Genomic DNA, 13,451 nt, shown 5'->3' with positions numbered 1-13,451 from the left:
TCTTCATATTTTTACTATCAGGCTGCTTCAAATTTAAAATTGAAAAAAAAATTTGGCATTTGACTAATTTGAATCTTACTTATACTAATATAATATTTTATTTAGTAATAAACATACAAACCATATTATAATATAGACGACAAATAAAACGCGATGTAATACTATCATTTTCATACATTATCATATTAATTTTAATCGTTTGCATTTGATTTTATTGTTTTAGTTATGAGTTTATAGTTAAATAAGTGGAAAACGGAAACTACCGGTAAGAATACCGGTTTTGCTTTCGAGAATCTACATTCGAAACCAGTGACAATATTGTTTGTTTATTTTAATTGAATTTAATAACAGGTAATTTACTAAATTTTTCCAATTTACGACTGTCATGTCATGTGTGAAGTTGAATAATTTTTTTAAATTCAAGATTCATAAAAATCTATTTCGCTGTGTCTACGTGTTGTATAGATCATTCAGCAAGTTGTAAGAATATTATATGTTTAATAATAGGTATTACTATTTTAGAAATAAAAATTCTGAAAAATCATACCGAAATGGATTTATTTCGTTTACAATATACGACAACAAAATACATCAACCGTAAACCGTAACAGTAAACTGTAACAAAGACAACATATATATTCGATTGGTAATAAATCGCATTAAATATAATCCGAACATTATCGACTACTGCACTATGCATATGTATGTGTGCAAATAGTACGCAAATGTAAATCTGTATATCTGTGTTAATACGTTTACAGGTAAGTGCAAACGGGCGGGTCGGCCGAGGCCCCGCCCCCATACCATTGTCTCCCATCGCAAACGCTCCAAATTGAATAAATTAAAGCCAAATTTAATAACTCTATTAAGTTTCTGCCGACATAAACAACTCTTGACGTTTGCTGGCCCAACGCTAACGGGGACGAACGTTTTATTAAATTAGTTCAGATGCTTAGCTGAGGGTTGTTGAAAGCTTTTTATATTGATTAATATTTTCACTGTTTATTGTAACTGACATTTACTTTTCCGGCGTTAATATATTATACGAGTAACATTTAACATAGTTATCTCATAATCAGCATTCATTTGTTTTAAATCAAACTTTTCATTAGTATTAATTGTTATAATCATTTGTTTCTTTTTTTATTTATTTTATTCTAGCACGTTCTCGCTAGGCAAAGTCTTTTTTTTAATATTAAATTGAGGCACAGTATACTAGACACAATAGCCAAGTAATTGTTTTGAAGTATAGTAGCGGTCACTGTGCCAGAAAGTGTTAAGAAGACAATTACTAAGATATTATTCAAATAGACTTTGTTTAATTACTTAATCAAGCAATGTAGAATCTTCAATTTTTCAAAATAAATAAAAAACAAATCCACTGTCATGTTGTTACTATCTTTTATCTAGATCATAATGAATAGATACACGTAATAGTAGTCCTTTATATAATATATCGTTTTATAGATATGTTATAAGTTGTATACTCTGCATGAAAATGAACAAATTTAAGGTCACGATTTTTATCACCAATAAAATGTTGGACATAATAATGGCTCATTTACATTTTTTTTTTTTTAATCATTAATAACTTTTTAATTCATGTACAATTTGTCAAATTCAACATTATAACCACTTCTTTATTTTTAATCTGTTGAATCTGTTAATTAACAGTCAGGTTAATTTTAAATTATTCGAAAATTTTCTTTAACTATATGGACCATGTTTTATTAACAATCAATTATTATTTATCAATTATTATCAGCCAATCATTGACACAAAAGTAATTATAATAATATCGTTAATACATACTAGAAAACTATTGATGTAGCGCGTATTATTTTATTAAATAACAAAATTTATACGTTTGTTATAAAAATGTAGTATTCACAATACAAGTTAATAAAGACCCGAACTTTCATGATTATCATTTCTTAAATATTCCATTATTTATATTTTCAAAGACATTAACAAACACATTTCAGTTGTAGCATAATATATTGTATTTTAATTCTTACAGAAATACTTATTAAAATATATTTTATTTTCAAAACCTGTCCTAATAAGGCTTTGATCTCTTCATTTCATTAAAATAACATGCATCGGTTGTAGACGTGAGAAATATTAAAAACGCAATTTGCTTGTACATCCATGCATTTAACTTGCATCCAGGTGCAGTGCATTGAGGAAAATAAAAAAAAAAAACTTACCAAAATGACACGAAGATATGTTTGTTAAGCTATATTACCCTAAAATATATTTAATCATACGTGCTAGATATGTTAATTATAGTTTGATATGTTATATATTGATATTCTTTAGAATGGTTTTTGCATTATATACAATATCTCTTTGATGTTGTTAAAGAGAATAGAATTCAATATAAACTGCCAATTAATGGCATTATAAACTGTCAAGGAATATAATGTTAGAAGTACCTACAGTTATTAACATGTCTCCGGAGGACATCACTCTTAAGGATTCTATACACCAACTGAACGAAATAGTCGCCTATCTGATCACTGTTTCACTTCATTGGAATTTTGCAGCAATGTTTTTATTTAGTTCTTGCAGCGATATCACCCTTAAGAGTGATGCGCCCCCGGCGAACGCGCCACGTGACTGCCGGCTTTGCACAAGCTTTGTGTTTACATCCATCCCCATCCCCCGCTCCCCACCCCTGTTTTCTCATCCCCTCTTACCACTATTTTATTTTTACAAGAAATATTATTTACAACCAACATCCATAATGAAATCCTACAAATCCTTGTTGATTTTATATTACATTCAATAAAATAAATAAATTAAAAAACAGTTACTAGAATTATAAGAGCTTTTATATAATAGACAATAGAAAATCAGTATTTAAAGAATATTTAGAAATTAAATCTTTATTCAATAACTGGTTTTTTATTTAGTAATTTAGAAGAAAAAATATCGTAGACTAATAAATCAGGAACGACGGGACACAATATACTTAATATCATAATCATTAGAGTCGTTATTGTATAACAAATTGCTCCGTAATAAAATACCAGTATCGCTTTTGCCGGAGTGGAAACTGTGATAAGAAGCTTAATGCCGTAAAACACTATGTAGGGGGAAGCGAATTGACTACCCAGCTACGATAACAGACGATGTCATCATATTATAAATGTTATGTGAGTTTAAGTTAATTATAAATCATAATATAAAAATTATGTAGTGTAATATTCCATAGAAATTATCGCTTAATATTTTATATAACGGTAAAGACCGTGCTCGTACAGGGTTGTGTTTGCCGTCACCGAATGAACTGCGCTGAGTGGAGATGGCCCAGTGGTAAAAAAGCACCATTAAATTTCCATGTGCTTAATTTGTTTGTATTTCATCTCGTGCTAAGTTGAAGAAAAACATCGTATGGAAACCTGCACCTGCACAGTCTAATTTCACTAATTTCACGGCCACGTATGTACCCACCAACCCGAATTGGAGCGGTATTATGGAATTCGCTCCGAACCTTATCTTCAGTAGGAGGTCCACTTATCCCAGCTGTGGGATATTTACAGGCTGTTAATTTACTTCTTTGTTTTTAAATGAATTGATTATATTTTTACAGTAACAGTGGTTTCCTCGTGACGTCCTCCGTCACCGCCAAGCACGAGATTAATTTAAACAAGTTAAAATCCCTAATGCCCAAAGGTTGAACCTGCAATCTTCGGTAACGATACTGGTGTTCACCACTTAGCTGTCGGGAGTTTATTTTATAGAATCAAATGATCAGAGACGACGACGTGTGATTCAACCCGTCGGTGTCGTAAAAGTGAAATAGTGCCCAGTAACCATTTGTAACAAACGATTTGTTTTTCGTGTGGATTGTAAAATAACCTACGATACGTAATTCAGAAATTACCATTAGCTTTATATGTATGGGTCAAAAGGCTAGAAATAACGGTGAGTAGGATAAATAAATGAGAATCACCGTTACTAGTGTTATGGAAGATAGAGGTACGAGGAATCATCTCTGTGTATGAGTTCAAGAAAGTCAAATTTGGCGACGCCCCAGTTGCAAGTTATATTTTATCATTTTTCCGCTTAGACAACACTTATTATTTAATATTTTTTATACATTTTGTAGCAGTTAAAGACTATGAACTCACAAATATAAATTATATAATTTAAAAAAAAAATTACTCTCCACATTACCGCACTATAGGTTATATTTATTAAATTATTTTGGACGACGTAAATAGCTTGCTTTTTACATAACGCAATTTATATCAACTACATTAAAATCGTTCTAACTTGCAAAAGTAGCGCTAGTTTGGTGGGTTTATTTGTTTGCTGCTTATACACACTATTTTAATTTATCTCGTATACAAGTTGGTTCTCCTTACCTCTACCCTTAAGAGCTTTGATACGTTAAATTTTAACTCTTCTAGTATGCGGAAGCATAATAAGTTTTGTTTTTTTTAAATCTGGTATTAGGGAGAGGCTGGATGGACTTTTTATTCAGCGCAACTATCAAAAACATCGAATATACTAGCGGATCAGTGCTCTGATGTCCATGACACCAGACTTGCACTGCGCCGCCCCGAAATAAATGCAATACGAACAATTAAAGATTGATATAATTCAGTTCTTCAAGTGATACACTTTCAACTGTTGTAAGTTACACATTTAATATATTTACTATAACTTTACCCACAATTTTTTTTTTTTATTTTTACATCCGATAGTTCGACATAGTTGATCGTGGCTACGGCGTCTGGGATCTCCGTCGTCGACTATGCGAGCTATCTTCGTCCCCCTCAATTTCACTTTTCTTTATGTATTTTTACTCCCATAATAGTTTCGTTTACATTTTCTTCCTTACGTGACTTCCTTATGAAAATAACAAATCATGAAATGAAGAATTGTACGAGTGGTGTTTAGGAATTAGTCAGTTAACAAATCTGCATTTTATTTTATAGTGACGATCGCATATCACGTTGTGGGAACTTGTAAAAAAATCGTAATATATATTTTTTTTATCTCTTTGCTGGTCGACGTATACCTACAGTCACATTATGTTCGGCTAATGGGTTTTTGTCATAAAGCAATTATTGACGCCACGTAATTATTAGTCACACGCAACGATATTACAAACTCGGTTTATTTTAAGCGTTAAAGTACACCACACGTCATTTAATAAGCTTAAATAAAGATTATTATTATTATTATATATTTGCCACAACTATTGTGTCACGTTATGTGTGTCATGATCAAATGTATATTGAATCTTAGCTAATGATCATGGGTTCAATGTGCAAGTTTCATAGCGTCTTTTACGTTTTTAATTTTTGTTTGTTAGAAATAGAGCTGTAATAAAATAAATAGCGCTTTTAGAAATATTAAACTAAGAAATAACTCCCTTGTGCCCGTAATTCCACTGAATTACCCGTCAAACCGTAACACAATAATACTAAGTTGCACTGTTTAGCAGTTGAATATGTGGAGAGTGGGTGGCCTAGATCGATTTGCAAAAAGCAAGGGACATAACATCTCAGTTCCAAAGGTCAGTGGCCTATTGGCTGTGTAAAAAAAATGTGAGGTTAAAATCTCAAAAAGGGCCCATGTCCATGGGCAGTAGTGAACACTTACCATTAGGTAGCCCATTTGTTGATCCAGCTACATATGCCAAAAAATAATAATAAAGAATATCTTTATTCATGTAAATACGTCAATTTCAAATGAATAAACCCTTCAAAGCTTCGTCAGGTGAACTACAGATAACGAGGCAATCATAACTGATGTTTACGTCTCTTCAAAGCTCCAATTAGAGCAGCTTAGAGCTAAGAAGCTTCACGGTCGTGGGCTGCGAATGGACGGATTTGTAATATACCAGTAACTGAGTCTATACATTTTCTTTATTTATCAATATCTCTATATTCAATATTTTGTAATAAAACGAATTTCATCTGAATGCATGTAAAAAGCGTCAAATTGCCTAATATACTATATTTATATAAAGTGTTATATAAAATAAAAAAATAATTGGGGAATTTTTTACCAAATTAATGAGCATTTAATAAAACTTTATTCATTTATGGCAATTAAGTACACTTTTAATGAGGATCACTCAAAAGATTTTTTTAATATCAAACAAAATAAATGTAAGAGGAATATTATTCAAGGAATATATTTATTTTCTTATCAAAGATCATTTGTGTATAGAAAATCTCTTTGTAAATGTAATCATTTGTCAAGCAACTTCAAACTTGAAAATATTGAAAGCATTAACGAACTGCCTGCGGATATATTAATGTGAGCCTGTATTCATCACCATGGTATTGAGCTATGAATAACCGAAAATAATCTCCGCGGGGCTCTATGGAAAAATAGTCAGGAGAAGGGAAGGGGGACTCGGAACAACGGCCTCGTTACGCCACTTCCGGCGGATGTCGCCTCGTGATGTATTGTTGTCGACTCGAAGGGTGGACACCGATGTTTTCATTTTGACGCAAACATTAATATTTTCGATGGTCATACCTCATATATTTCAAAACTTACACCAAACAAATAAAGTTGGCACTGATATAACAGTTAATTTCACAAATTTCGAATAATATGTCATTTAAAATAAATTAGGACTTTTTAATCTTTTTAAGTTTTCACATATTACACAAAAAAACCATAGCAGTCATAAACAGAAAATCATTTAAGCTTCCTCAATTCCTTTCCTAGAAAATCAATTAAGAGGGCGAAAATCTATTTGAGAATCTACTGTGACTTTGAAGGGTAAAGAGCTGTAAGTCGTACAAATAATAATTACACATCTCAGACGTCGACACAGCTGTCAGAGTATGGGAAAGTAATAATGTGGATGCGACCGAGGTGTCTTTTCGGTCCGAGCCCCTCGGGAAATCACAGTAATCCGCGGCGTCGACGACGCGTCGACGCTAAATCTGTCGATCGAACCTAGTGCTGGAAAACGTCAGATTACGATGACATAATATAAAAAAAGCAATTTAATATAAATAAAAATAAAAGAAACAAGAAAACGAATAGTATTGTACAGTCATGCCAATTTATATCGCACTTTATTAATTTAAAAATCCTTATAAATATTTCAATTATTTTAGAATATATTTCAGGAATTACAGATATGTTTAGCCTTTTCTAATACGTTATAAATTCTTAAAATTAATAACATTATCCATTAATAATTGTTTACGAACCGTGACGTTTTTTAATTTTTACAGATACGTGCATATGTGTGTGTTTTTTTTAATAGTGTACTTATAGAGTTTATTTAATTAATTCCCATGTAAGCTTTTTATCGATTTTGCCTTCCTTAAACTGATCACATCTCTACAAAACCGCGTCTGGAACCAGGGATCGCCGTGAATGGGCTCTGATGAATCATGTTCATTCACGTGGAACGATGTACAAGGCATTAAAACCCCGATAAGAGCCTTAGAAAGGGGTTTTTCAAATGCGTAAGAAGTTTATTTTTCACGCAATATCGATATTTAATCGATATATTTATAATTATAACAAGAATTAAACTTCTTTCATTTTCTAAAAAAGTAACTTTATTATCAATGAGATTATTTATTTGAATTATTATGATTTAGATCATAATTTAATTTTACAAATTATTCAGTAATCTGCAGTATTATTGTGAATATAATTTTAATATAAATTTGTTAAAAAAAAACTACATTTCATTTTCATTTTACAAATAAAATATTATTATGATCAGATATAAAAAATATCGTACACCAACTTTTATCATGGCGGATAAATAATGAAGTTAATTAAAAAACAACGAAATATCGATGTGTCAACGTCGTTTCCTACTTAGCGATAACGAGTTTTAGGCACCTCAGCTCTAATAACCGAAATGACAATTACGAGTGAGAGACAGCCAGACTCATAATTCTTCATTATCTCTGGCCAAGTTGCTTGAAACTTTGATAAGTCGATACTATACTGAACAAGCTTAAAGATTATTCTGCAACGATCCACCCTCACATTATCTGTTTTCTAGAATTTTCTGTAGAATAAAATTGCCATTTAAAAATAAATTCATAAAATTATTATTATATATTTTGAATTATTTTTATTTGACCGTTTCTAATTAACATTTTATATACAATAAATTAACTTGAGTAGAATTTTATTATAAATATCAAGGAGCCACTGTCGATTTTGAAAAACTCTTATGATACGAATAAAATTATTTATTTATTTATATGATTTGTTAGCGATTTTTATATTGGTCATTCTTACATACCTATACAATAATTTACATCCATATATTATGCTAAATAAACTATTAATTGCTCGCTACGACAAAAAAAAACAAAACAAAAACGAAAATTGAGCAAAAGAGGAAAATTAAAGTTTGTTCACACATTTTTCACTTTAAATATGAATCTGATGTGTAAACATTTGGTTTAAGACTAATAAAAGTTAAAGCAATTTAAAAATATATAGATTAGAAAGCAAAACAATCAACTAAATACTAAAATACAATCATAACTCTATTTTATTAGTAAGACATACATAAATTCATTTAATCTTAATTTAAAGTTAAAGTTAAAATGTTCGATTTATAAGCAAAACTTCCATATTCATAGTGACTGGTTTACTAGGTCGTTGATGATTAGCTCGCGAAAAGTATTTACTTGTTTATATGAATAAGTTGGTTGATAGTGGCTTTGTTATAAAATTAAAGAGTAAGTTTATTAAGGAAATTGGAATAAAACAATGAAGCCATTTATGAAATGAAGATTACGTAATAAATAAAAATATGTGAAGGTGAAACTGTGTTTTGACTTATGAATACATATTATAAATCTATCCTAATATTATAAATGCGAAAGTAACTCTGTTTGTTGTATTTTGATGTGATTTGATATGAACCAAGCTTGAACTCCAAGGGAGAAAATAGGGTATTATATACATTTATATTATCTGTACAAATCTTATGCATACTAGACATGATTATACCATCGTAATAAATAACTTTTTACTGAAAAAATAAGGGTTAAGGGAAAAATTTAAAGTTAAGACTCATTAAACAACAACCACAATGTGATAATGTTACCAGTTTCAATTTTTTTATCGCTAAAAATAATATTAATTTCAAGTTACTATTTTTTTTATTTATAACGATATTTCAATAAATACTATCTAGGTAAATTTAGTGGTATGATAAGAAATATCTATGTCTATATTTGAAATGATAATGTTATAAGAAAAGCTGTATAACTATTAAAAAATGTACAAAAGCAGCTACCTAGGCGTTTTTATTGCATTTACAGATATAAACAGTTTTAATCGCATCTGATATTCGAATCTGTTTATTACTATATAAAATTATACTGTACAAACTTATAATGATATAAAACCCTTTTTTGTTAATTGTGGCCAGAACCACAGTATACTGTATCGTAGGCAGTCCTAAGAATCTATGCCAGTAAGGTTATGGGATAATTCCTTCTACTTTTTTTTATTATTACCAACGTTTTTTTAAAACAATGTATTAATATTATCCTTCATTTTTTCATTATCAATAACAAAATTGAATTGCATAATATAGTTATTCTAAATAATAATAAAGATCGTATTTTTGTAGATATCTATTAAATTTAAGTATATTATAGTAATATTTTATAGGGAATTATAAAAAATACAACCTAAAAAAACTTCAAATAATTGTAATGAGATACCTAAGTAAAATAAAAATAACTTAGTACAATCAAATGAATTACATTCGTGGAATTTTGGAGGTTTTAGAGTCGAGCATTACTGAAGTAAGTGAGAAGAACTGGGCAATACAGTGCGCCCGTAATGATACAATTTATAAAGTTACATTAGTTACAAATTTTATACGTCATGTGAATCGGATGGGTCAGTTTTTTCCTTCTACTACTCGTATACCCACAGTTTACCGACGCAGTCGGTTCATGAACGATTTCCGTTATACTTATATAATTGCAAGAAGAACTACATGAAATCTTATTTAGACGTACAAGGTGTCAGCAAGTATGCGAGTGTGGTTTAAAAAAAGTGTACATAAATTGAAAATGCTCTTACTCTTTAAAAAATCTAACAAATTATAATATGTATAAATTTATTCCGTCACAGCGAATAATTTGTTCATTCATATTTGTACAACATTCCATTAAAAGCCCACGCAAATTGCAATAAATCCGACACAAAGCTGTTTGAAGCACGCATCAGCAATCACTACGCGTATCCATCATTATCATATTGAGCGCGATTGAAATACGGAACTAGGGATTGCCTGAAGGCGCAACGATATTGCTGTTTGCCTTCAACAAATATTTGGCCGGCCGGCCCGCCCCGCTACTTACTGGAGTTAAATCAATATTTAAATAATTTCAAACTTTGATTAATTTGCAGAGATATTGTTTGCACTGATGTCGTCAGAGTCGGATTATTAACGTATTAAATGATAAATATACGGTTTGAGTCTTGAGTCACGCTTCAGTCGTATTTTTAAATTTCGGGCTCAACGCATTTCACTCTAATAGAGCATTCTTATAGAGATAAAGTTAATTATTATAGACATATTTGATTCCGTTTTATGTTTGGAAAATTATTTAAACGGTAAATATTAATATTATACTATTGCTGTAAGTTTTTTATTTGAGTGAATGCAGTTTCGTTTATTTTGAAAACACATATAATAATAAAGACATATTCGTAAAAATTGTCGATGAGTTTCAGTATAGACTAAAAGAATTTCGCTCTCTAAACTGTTGCTATTAACCGGGTTTAGGGCGTGAATGTTTTATATGCCCCGGTGTGAGTCGCGTCCCTAGGGAAGGGTACATACTAAACTCTACCAGCACTTAATTACGGGGAAGCAGAGACGACAGGACTGCATTTTAATTAACATTACGCACTGATTCTCAGAATGGTCTCCTTTATATTCAAATTTGAAATAAGAATGGAGAAAATGAGATAAACTGATAACTGTATCTGAATACCAAATAGGAGTAAGCGTGTTTCAATAACAGACCGTAGAAATTCTAACCAACTTACTTAAGACTTCCGTAGCGGCGGGAACAAAGTAGCCTAGAGGAGAGAATATTCTTTAAAGAATTTAAATAAATTTCACTATGGGGAGAGAGCAGCGTCCCGTTACAAGGAGGAAAACGGAGCTAATAAAAATACCGGAATAAAAACGTGCCATTTTAAAGCAGTGTCAAATGGACATAAAACCCCTGTTTTAAATTCAGTTCCGTGTAACAAATATGGCGATAAAGAGGGTTGAAGGGAGTTCAAATAATATGCTTAAAATTTGCTGAGTAAATCTATATAATGATACATATTATTTTAAGATATTAGTTAAGCTTGTTTTATCTTCTACGTAAATTATTTAAGAAATTTATGTGTTTATTAATATATTTGCAAAATACTGAGAAAACATCGTCTATTTAACAATAGCAGAACTAAGTCAGTAGAGTCTGATACAGTCTACGTTATCTATGTCCCTGTATGTCTTAATCCGATCTAAACCTTAACTTTACCCGTACAATCAACATCACACGGTGGAGGACGCCTCACCTATGATGATAAAGTGTTGAACGGTGAGATAGTTGTGTTAAGTCTTTTCGTTTTTGTAAACTTATTTGAAGAGCAATTATAGAATAGTATTGATAACAAGGTCGTTTGTTGTGCTTAAGACGGAGCACTGATTCCGTTTACAAAATTACCCAAATTTACCCGAGCGTGAATTAATGTCAGAATGTTATATGTATACGTAGAACGCTATATGTATTATATGTACGACATTGACTGTAATAATTATAAAATGTATGGTATATTCATATCAAAATGGCGTATCACCGTAAGTCAGTTGTCAACATTTTACGAGTGAAATACGAAGTGAACACTCAGATAATCGCACTGCTGGTATCTGTGCAGATACAGATATTTGTATGACACATATCAAATAAAAAAATAATTGGCATACTCAATAATAGTTTCATAGTTTTTTATAAAATACAACAATGGCTGTGGTCTGGGCGGGAAATTCCAAGCCAGAGTCAGAAAGCGGCGATTCGTCACAGGGTCACAAAACCATTAATTTCTATAGAAAACTACATTGGACGCTTTTACAGCACTTTCGATAACATCAAAACTACATTAGAGAAGTATTTTTCAAAGGACCAACAACTAAGAATAAATCGCTGAATTTACCTTATAAATATTTATGCCTAATTTTGTTTGTTTATATTTTTTTATGACTTTTTTTATTGTCTATGAACTCTACATTTAAAAAACTAATTGTTTTATAAGCATTGCTCATCAGATAAGTAGTTATATAAGATATAGTACTTAATTACCAATAATACCCTCATAAGAATATTCAATTTATATTACAAAATTATACAATGCCCAATAATAGAATGTGCAATAAATATAATCACTTTTTAAATTAACTTATGTAATTTTCTTGACAGGACAGCAAAAGTAAATTAAATAAAAAAAACACCATTGTATACGACAAAACTTCTCTGGATTGAATATAATCTATCCTTTTAAATATATTAAATAAATTAATATATTTAAAATACGAGATTATAGATTTTGTTTAAAAAACTAAATAGATATATAAAATAAAAAATACATATAATAAGTATCTATCTACTCAAACATAATATAGAAGGATTTTTGATAAATGATAAAAATTTAACTTCAATGCTTTTCTTGGAGTTTAAATGAAACCAAGCTGAAAGTATATCCTTCCAACCAAAAAAAAAACGTTCATAAATTATAGAGTCTTGGGTAACAAACATAATTAAACAAATAATATACAAACATGAATAAGCCGATTTTATAATCTCCTTCTTTTTATAAGTTGGTTAGTCACTGCACTGTTTAATAAGTAAGTTTTTAAAATTTTCTTTAAACTTATGAAAAAATACATTAATAATTTTAAAGTTCGATCGAGTTTAAAATCGGTATTGATTTCAACTTTCGGAGACTATAATAAAAAGAGGAAATGCTATATATCACGTTTATTAGTATTATACTTTTTTTTAAGATTTTTCGGGAATCATTGGAAAACAAAGGAATAATATTTAAATAAAGTTTCCATTTTACGTAATGTTATATCCGCATAAATGTAATGCTTTGTTCGGATATATTACGTTAATTTTACTTGGTGGTAGGGCTTAGTGCATGCCCGTCTGGGTAAATACCATCCACTAATCACATATTCTACCGCCAAAGAGCAGTACTCAGTATTGTTGTGTTCCGGCTTGAAGGATGAGTGAGCCAGTGTAACTCCAGGCACAAAGGCCATAACAACTTAGTTAAGGTTGGCGGCGAATGGGCGGTGGTGACCACTTACCATCAGGTAGCCCATTTGCTCGGTTGCCAATCTATACAAAAATAAACATTATGCTATAAAAAATATCATATTCTACAAACAAATATCACAT

General features: G+C 30.4%; 1 protein-coding gene across 2 annotated transcripts in view; it reads right to left on the bottom strand.

The window, feature by feature from the left end:
* Positions 1–2,623, bottom strand: part of LOC113400460 (vesicular glutamate transporter 1) — a 54,101-nt gene extending 51,478 nt beyond the window's left edge. Inside the window, exon 1 of one of the 2 annotated variants that reach the window (XM_026640391.2) lies at positions 2,211–2,623. The gene's annotated coding sequence lies outside the window, so the exon portion shown is untranslated. The remainder of the gene's footprint in view (positions 1–2,210) is intronic. The other variant, XM_026641166.2, reaches the window with a different exon arrangement.
* Positions 2,624–13,451: the final 10,828 nt, after the last annotated feature.

The sequence above is a fragment of the Vanessa tameamea genome, chromosome 10, assembly GCF_037043105.1.
Source record: "Vanessa tameamea isolate UH-Manoa-2023 chromosome 10, ilVanTame1 primary haplotype, whole genome shotgun sequence".
In the NCBI taxonomy this organism is placed as follows: domain Eukaryota; kingdom Metazoa; phylum Arthropoda; class Insecta; order Lepidoptera; family Nymphalidae; genus Vanessa; species Vanessa tameamea.
The sequence above is the reverse complement of the archived record's forward strand: the minus strand, read 5'-3'. Positions and strand labels throughout refer to the sequence as shown.